Source organism: Petromyzon marinus, chromosome 79, assembly GCF_048934315.1.
Source record: "Petromyzon marinus isolate PM22_M1 ecotype Great Lakes invasive population chromosome 79, UKy_Petmar_22M1.pri1.0, whole genome shotgun sequence".
NCBI lineage: Eukaryota > Metazoa > Chordata > Hyperoartia > Petromyzontiformes > Petromyzontidae > Petromyzon > Petromyzon marinus.
This window is the reverse complement of record NC_133745.1, coordinates 15,683,322-15,692,155: the sequence shown is the minus strand read 5'-3', so window position 1 is coordinate 15,692,155 and position 8,834 is coordinate 15,683,322. Positions and strand designations below refer to the sequence as shown.

General features: G+C 52.7%; 1 long non-coding RNA gene across 1 annotated transcript; it reads left to right on the top strand.

The window, feature by feature from the left end:
- Nucleotides 1-408: 408 nt before the first annotated feature.
- LOC142907453 (uncharacterized) lies at nt 409-2,076 on the top strand. Its single transcript, XR_012931007.1, has 2 exons — nt 409-1,229; nt 1,683-2,076. It is a non-coding gene; the product is annotated as an uncharacterized LOC142907453 (long non-coding RNA).
- Nucleotides 2,077-8,834: the final 6,758 nt, after the last annotated feature.

The window sequence follows — 8,834 nt, the reverse complement described above, 5'->3', positions numbered from 1 at the left end:
GTGCCCCCCACTCTCAGTGAGTATAAAAGTGTAGGTGTGAATCAAAATGAAATACCGCTAATCCACGTGAACGAGTTGGTAATCCACTGCGCGAGGTTTTAACTTCACCACGCGTCGCTACCTCGCGACACGAGGCCAGCACCCACAATGTCGAGAACGGCACACGGAGCCTGATCACGGGGCGGAGTGATTCTCGGCAGTGCGCACTCGCGAACGTGCGGGGCGGTTTACTCCGACAAATAGTCCGGTCTACCGCGCGTGGTCCTCGGGAGCGGTGGGGCGGAGTCGGTCAGAGGGGGGGTTGGGGGTTGTTGCGTTGTTGCCGATGTTTGTGTGCACACACACACACGTGTATGTATATATACATACACGTGTGTGTGTGTATTTTACGTGTGAAAGCTTGGGTAATCCATCATCCAACAGTGGATTGAACATGGCAGCTGCGAATGATGATCTGTGGCGGTCGGTGAATAAGGACACCCGCTGAAGTTAGCGGTGGCCGGATATTGAACTCATGTCACTGGATTCATGGTGCAGTGTTGCTATCCGCTGCGCCACCAGTCCACCTCATACAAAGACTTTCGGCTCGCAGTAACGATTATCTGAAACAATTCCGGGCGTCCCCTAGGTCGACTCTGCCTCAAGTGGGTACCTGGTGCGGTGTGTAAACATCGCCAATAGGAAGACAAAGGTGTCCAGGCGTGGTCCTGGCCACAACATACCCTCGTGCGCCGCTCCGGCCTTCAGAGCTGCTCGCTAGTAACACTTCCCCGAACAGTCTGTTAAGGCTATGCAGAGGGACCTTTGTGTTTGTGGTTACAGTGCCATCGATGAGCTCCTCCGACAGGCGAGGCTGCGTTGCCCAAGCAGCTTCTGTTTGGCCGGATAGAAGGGGGCTAAACGAACGCGGCACAGCCTCGAGAAGAGCCGGGCCAATGTGGTACAGGAGGATGTGGAGCTGAGACTTGACGATAACCGCTACCAGCAGGGGTATCAAGATCGTGAAGGAGGCGACTGGGAACTTGGAGGCGTTCGCTCTTCAGCAACAATGGAGGGCAGAGAGGCGACGCTCACAACAACGCACGGAGCGCCGCGTGGATAAAACGCAGACAATTGGCCCAATCACGTGACCTCGAAGTGCACGAAGCCTGGCACAAGCGTGGTGGTAACGTCACCTCTTTTTGCGCATATGAAGTTTGAATGATCACCATCTGTTCTTCAGAGACTGAGTAAGTAAGTACCTGGTGCGGTGTGTAACCACTGGGCCACCGTTCCACTCACACATTCATACAAATCTGGCATCACAGGCACCAGAATGTAAGACGCACCCTAGATGGGTGGTGTGTCACATGGTGGGGAGATGGTTGGGTAGGTGTGTGAGTGAGTGTCGTGCTGCGCTATGAACCCGGCGACCGCGTTCGATTCTCACGGTCAACACCTGTGACGATTATTTAATCGGTGCTAGGCCTCGCATAGGTCGACTCAGCCTCAAATGAGTACGTGGTGTTTTCTGTAAATATCGACACTTTTTACACATCGTTACTGGGAGACAAAGGGGGTCGGGCGTGGTGCTACCCACCTACCCCTACTGTACCGTGCCGGTATTCATAGGTGCTCGCTAACAGTACCTACCCCAACATTCTGTTGAGGCTACACGGGGGATCTTTGTCTTTGTTTGTCAGTGTGGGAAGCAGTGGTGCAACGGTTGGCGCGCAACGATCCCGGCGATCCGAGATCGCTCATTGGTCAGTGGAGTCGTGACGTTGCACTAAGGGAGCGCGCTGATTGGTCGGCAGCGTGCACTGGGCTCGATGGCTGGGGACGTGGATTGTATCATTGCAGAATGCCGCGTCACGGTCATGTGGCGATGAGCTGCTTTGGTGTCCTGAAGCGATGCTGCTTCCTCAAGCAAATTGAGTGAAGCTGCCTGGAATCAATGTATCATTGTAATGAATACGGTACTATATTTGGCACATTCAACATTATGATGAAATTAGGAGGCGCAACAAATAATTAAAAGTGTGAGGTTCCTCAATAATGTGGATTTTGATTAAATAAATATGTATTGTACTTTGTCACTGGAGATTTCCCACGTCAGTCCTTTGTTGAAAATGTTTAAATATGTTTGACTTACAAAATGTGACATGCATTTGTAGGGGATGTCCGAGCCATCCTCACACACTCGCACCACACAGACACACAATCTCCGCATTCAACATCGCACACATCAATCACACGCAAAGGAATACATGAGAAAGGGATCAAGGGTTAAAAGGCGCTGACGTCACACGCACGCGGCGTGCTCGACAGAGACGTGGATTAGGAAGGGGGTGGAGTTGGAGGGTTTAAAGGGGGCGCGGTGAGACGCGTGTTCGGGGTTGGTTTGAGGAACGAGTGTGGCTGTGGTTTGAAGAATAAAGAAGTGCTTTACCAGTCTCCGACTCCTCTTCACATTCAACATCAAAGCAATACACTGTAATTATTCTGTTTGGTTACGAATCATTAATTTAAACGCAGCAGCCTTTGTTTCACTTTTTGCACTAAGTGGGTGGCTCTGAAAAGAGCCTTTGTGGTGGAGTGAATCGCGCGTGGCCCGAGCGGATTCACTTCTTTGACTTCGTAGCATTGGACTTGGCCGGACTCTTCAGCACCTTCTTGGTCTCGACAGCTAACTTCAACTTATTGGGACTCTTGGACGCCTTGGCAGCTTTTTTGCTTCCATGGGAGAGTTCCAGGAAAGCAAAGAAGCAGCGGAAGTGGGGTCGAAAGTGATGGTTGGGGGTGAGGCGGATAGTGATGGTGCAGGTTCAGGCGGATAGTGACGGTGGGTTTGGGTGGATAGTGAAAGTAGGGGGTGGGGTGGAGGGTGGTGTGGTGGAGGGTGGGGTGGCGGGGTGGGGTGGAGGGTGGTGTGGTGGGGTGGCGGAGTGGTGTGGTGGGGTGGAGTGTTGTGGTGGGGTGAAGGGTGGTGTGGTGGCATGGAGGGTGGTGTGGCGTGGTGGAGTGGAGGGTAGTGTGGTGGGGTGGAGGGTGGTGTGGCGGGGTCGAGGGTGGTGTGGCGGATGGGGTGGAGGATGGTGTGGCGTGGTGGAGTGGAGGGTGGTGTGGTGGGGTGGGGTGGAGGGTGGTGTGGTGGGGTGGAGGGTGGTGTGGTGGGGTGGGGTGGAGGGTGGTGTGGCGTGGTGGAGTGGAGGGTGGTGTGGCGTGGTGGAGTGGAGGGTGGTGTGGCGTGGTGGAGTGGAGGGTAGTGTGGAGGGGTGGGGTGGAGGGTGGTGTGGTGGGGTGGGGTGGAGGGTGGTGTGGCGGAATGGAGGGTGGTGTGGCGAGGTGGAGGGTGGTGGGGTGGGGTGGAGGGTGGTGTGGCGAGGTGGGGTGGAGGGTGGTGTGGTGGTGGGGTGGAAGGTGGTGGGGTGGAGGGTGGTGGGGTGGAGGGTGGTGGGGTGGAGGGTGGTGGGGTGGAGGGTGGTGGGGAGTGGGGCACATCGTCATGGTGTGGGGTGAGGAGCATCGTGTTGGTTGAGGATGAGGAGTATAGTGATGGTGGAGAGTTAGGCGGATAGTGATGGTGTTTCAAGTTTCATTTATTTAGGTATAGCCCTGTGAGCCATGCGGCTCTTAAGTCGGGTGCAACCGCAACCAACAAAATATGAATACAGAACATCCCAAAGCGACGACGCGCAACAGAAACATCCTGGAACAGTGGTTCTTAACCTGGGTTCGATCGAACCCCAGGGGTTCGGTGAGTCGATCTCAGGGGTTCGGCAGAGCCCCCGCCACGGAGGTCCGGACACACTTGAATTATTGTGTAAATTTGTGATGACACACACGGCCCGCTTGGCCATCACTGGCTGCAGATGATCATGCTACACTGCTTGGCCAATCAGCGCTGCGGGGAATTTAGTGCGTACTCAGTAGTCAACGTGTGACTGTTGTTGTCGTACGTCGTGTGATTTCTTTAATATTTTATCCATACTAACTATGTCGGGCAAAAGAAGAAAGTGGTCGGACGAATATGTACAACATGGATTCTCATGTATCACGGAACGTGATGGGAGTGAGCGTCCTATCTGCATGATTTGCAACGCCAAGTTGAGCAACTCTAGTCTTGCACCGGCAAAACTAAAGGAACACTTCTTGAAGCTGCATGGAGACGGGGAATACAAGAACACAACACTTGCTGAATTCAGGGTGAAGAGAGCCAGATTCGATGAAAGGGCCACTCTGCCTGCTCTTGGATTTGTACCTGTTAACAAACCGATCCTGACAGCATCGTACGAAGTTGCTTACCTGATCGCAAAGCAGGGCAAGCCACACACCATTGGTGAAACACTTGTGAAACCAGCTGCATTAAAGATGGCGAATCTGATACTCGGAACAGCGGCCGAAGGTAAATTATCCCAAATTCCCCTTTCAAATGACCCCGTCAGTGACAGAATAGAAGACATGAGTAAAGACATCTTGGCTCAAGTAGTCGCGGATCTGATTTCAAGCCCGGCAAAATTCAGCCTTCAACTCGACGAAACCACAGACGTTTCTGATCTAAGCCAGCTTGCTGTTTTTGTACGCTATGTGAAAGACGACATGATAAAAGAAGAGTTTTTATTTTGTAAGCCTCTTACAACAACAACGAAGGCAGCCGATGTGAAGAAGCTTGTGGATGACTTCTTCAGAGACAACAATCTTTCATGGGATATGGTTTCTGCAGTTTGTACGGACGGAGCTCCAGTCATGCTGGGAAGAAAGTCTGGTTTTGGTGCGCTAGTAAAGGCCGATGCACCACACATCATTGTGACGCATTGTATTCTGCACAGGCATGCGTTGGCAACAAAAACCTTACCTCCAAAAATGACAGAAGTATTAAAAACTGTGGTGGAATGTGTGAACTATGTGCGAAAAAGTGCTCTGAGGCACCGCATCTTCAGTGAGCTGTGTAAAGAAATGGGCTCTGAATTTGAGGTACTTCTGCTCCATTCTAATATTCGGTGGTTATCCCGGGGACAGGTGCTGAATCGTGTTTTTGCCATGCGTGTGGAATTAGCCCTGTTTTTGCAAGAGCACCAACACTGCCATGCAGATTGCTTCAAAAATCCTGAGTTCATTCTCATTTTAGCGTACATGGCTGATATATTCGCAGCTCTCAATCATCTCAATCAGCAGATGCAGGGTGGTGGAGTCAATATCATGGAAGCGGAAGAACACCTGAAGGCTTTTCAAAAAAAGCTACCGTTATGGAAACGACGAACAGAGAACAATAACTTCGCAAACTTCCCGCTTCTGGACGACTGTGCAAGTAAGATCGAAGATGTGTCTGGAATCGGAGATATTTCTGTATCCACAGAACTGAAGCAAACAATTGCCACGCACTTAGATGAGCTTGCAAAGTCTCTCGACGGATATTTCCCTACAAGAGAGTCATATCCAGCATGGGTGAGACAGCCGTTCACGTTTGCTGTTGAAACAGCAGATGTCAATGATGAATTCCTCGACGAAATCATTGAAATTCAGCAGAGCCAGGTTCAACAGCAACTCTTCAGAACAACAACGCTCTCAACGTTTTGGTGTCGACAAATGAACAAGTATCCAGTTATTGCTAAGAAAGCCCTGGATTTTTTATACCATTTGTTACAACATATCTTTGTGAGCAATCCTTTTCGAGGATGCTGGACATAAAAACGAAGAAAAGGAACAGACTTTGCTGTGAAAATGACATGAGAGTGGCGCTTGCCAAGGTGAAGCCACGCATATCTGAACTGATCTCTCAAAGGCAACAGCAGAAGTCACATTGATTTCCAGGTATGTAATTTGTTGTGAGTTTATGCATTGTGTTGGTTTTATTCTTTGAACAAGGTAATGTTCATGCACGGCTCATTTTGTGTACCAGTAAAAAACATATCTATGTCTTGAATTTGAAAAAAATCACATTTTATTTTTCACTAAACAGGGGTTCGGTGAATGCGCATATGAAACTGGTGGGGTTCGGTACCTCCAACAAGGTTAAGAACCACTGTCCTGGAATAAACCAGGAAATATTCCACACACACAAAAAACGTATTAAAACGCTGTGTGCAAAAATCACAATGTGGTGCAAGCCAACAACAACAACTATAAGACAAATTTTGATTTTTATTGTTTCATATATTTTTTATTATTTTGTTGTTTCCCTTCAACGCGACTTTACCGAAAGAACTAAGAATATGAACTATAAGACAATTTAGATTAACCATATGTTTTTGAATCACCAAAATAAAGCTATAAAAAACAATGTAACAACAGTAATCTTAGGAACTGTAATTTTAAATTTAACAATAAACGATATACATAACACTGACGACAAAAACCTGCAGCCATAACTGGCAGCACGACACTCCCAGTGTATGATGTGTGAGTCAGCAGCAGCGTGAGTGAGTGTATGATGTGCGAGTCACTGTATGATGGTTGAGTCCGTATTAGGTTGAGTGAGTGTATGATGTGTGAGTCAGCGTACGATGTGTTAGTCAGCACATGATGAGTGAGTCAGTGTATGATGTGCGAGTCAGTGTATGATGTGTGAGTGAGTCAGCAGCAGCGTGAGTGTATGATGTGTGAGTCAGCGCACAATGTGTTAGTCAGCGCATGATGAGTGAGTCAGTGTATGATGTGTGAGTGAGTCAGCGGCAGTGTGAGTGAGTTTATGATGTGCGAGTGAGCCAGCACACGATGAGTGAACCTGTGTATGATGAGTGAATGGGTCAGTGGTTGTGCGAGTGTATGATGTGTGAGTAAGCACATGATGAGCGAGTCAGTGCATGATGTGTGAGGGAGTCAGTGTATGATGTATGAGAAAGTCAGTGTCGGCTCCCTCTGCTCGCGCGTCGCCCCCCCCCCCTCCCCCCCCCCTCCGGCTCCGTCGGCCCTCCCTTGGCTCCGTCGGCCCCCCCCCGGCTCCGTCGCCCCGCCCCCCCCGGCTCCGTCGCCCCCCCCCGGCTCCGTCGCCCCCCCCCCGGCTCCGTCGCCCCCCCCCCGGCTCCGTCGCCCCCCCCCGGCTCCGTCGCCCCCCCCCCGGCTCCGTCGCCCCCCCCCCGGCTCCGTCGCCCCCCCCCCGGCTCCGTCGCCCCCCCCCGGCTCCGTCGTCCCCCCCCGGCTCCGTCGCCCCCCACGGCTCCGTCGCCCCCCCCCGCCCCCGTCGCCCCCCCCCCCGGCCACCTCGGCTCCATCACCTCCTTCTGTCGGCTCCCTCGGCCCCTCACAAACGGCCCCGCCAGCCCCTGCTCGGAGTGCGGCCCGGGAACGCCCCGGGAGCGCACGCGCGCCTCAGGCGGCCATCTTGGATTCGTCTTCTTGGTCTTTGTCGAGGATGGGTTGGATAGTGATGGTAAGGGGTGGGGCGAAAAGCGATTGTTGTGGGTGGGGAAGATAGTGATGGTGGGGGGGATGGGCATATAGTAATATTTGGGCGTGTGGCGGATCGTGATGGTGCAGGTTCAGGTGGATAGTGATGGTGAGGGGTGGGTGGATTGTGATGGGGGAGATTGAGGAGGGTAGTGATGGTGAAGGGTGAGGCGGATAGGAATGGTAAGGGGTGGGGTTAATAGTGATTGTGGTGGGTGGGGCAGATCGTGATGGCGGTGGGATGGGCGTATAGTAATGACGGTGGGTGGGGCAGATTGTGATGTTGGGGGGTTGGGTGGATCGTGATGTTGCGGCGTTTGTTGGATAGTGATTGTGGGGTTTGGGGCGGATAGTGATGGTAGGGGGTCGGGCGGATTGTGATGGTAGTGGCTGGGTTGGATAGTGATGGTGAGGGGTGGTGAATAGTGATGTTAGGGGGGGGGGGGGGCGGATAGTGATGGTGAGGAGTGAGGCGGATCGTGATGGGGAAGGGTGAGGCGGATTGTATTGGTAAGGGGTGGGGCTAATAGTGATTGTAGTTGGTCGGGCAGATCGTGATGGTGGGGGGATGGGTGTATAGTAATGGTGGTGGGGGGGATAGTGGGGATGAGGCGTTCGTTGATGGTGGTGGATGGGGCAGATTGTGATGGTGGGGGATGGGTGGATAGTGATGTTGCGGGGCTGGTTGGATGGTGATTGTGGGGTTTGGGGCGGATAGTGATGGTGGAGGGCACACCGAATAGTGATGATGGGGGTTGGGGCTTACTGTGAAGGTGGGGGGTGAGTGGATGGTGATGGTGGAGGGTGGTTTGGAGAGTGATGGTGGGGGGTGAGATGGTCGGGCAGGATGGAGGGGAGGCGGGGAGAAGATTTTCAGACGAAAATCTTCTCCCCGTGGCAGCGCCTCTTCTTGCTGAGTGAAGGCCTCCCGCAAAAGTCATTATAATATGAGAGGTTGACTCTCAGGTGGCCTCCCACTTCGTAGCCCTGCTCCTCGGCCACGAAGGAGGGGCAAGTCCTCTGGGCCCGCGTCATCACCCCCACCGGAGCTCGGGGACGCTTTGTGGGACGAGCCAAGCAGCTGCTGCTGTTGGGTCCAGCTGCTTTTTTCTGCCGGCGTCGTTGAGGTGACTTCTTGGCTGCTTCCATCTCGAGCCAGATGTCCTTAACAGCCGCCGCCTCCCAGAACCCGACTGTAGGAACTGGCGCAGGGTCGACCTGAGATAACTGAGGCCCGCACAGGCCCAGGCAGCAACAGCAGCTGCACAGCTGTTCATATCCCAGCAGGGGATTCTCGGCTGTCAGGAGGCAGGCGTCGTGGAGGAGGTGGTGGTACTCTGTTGACTCCGCTCCTTCACAGGATTCTGGGGGATGAGTGAGACCTAGGGCACAGTAGGGGGATGTCATCAGCACTGGGCAGTACCTGGACCGTACCCTTAATTATCATCATGGAAGTACTCACATTC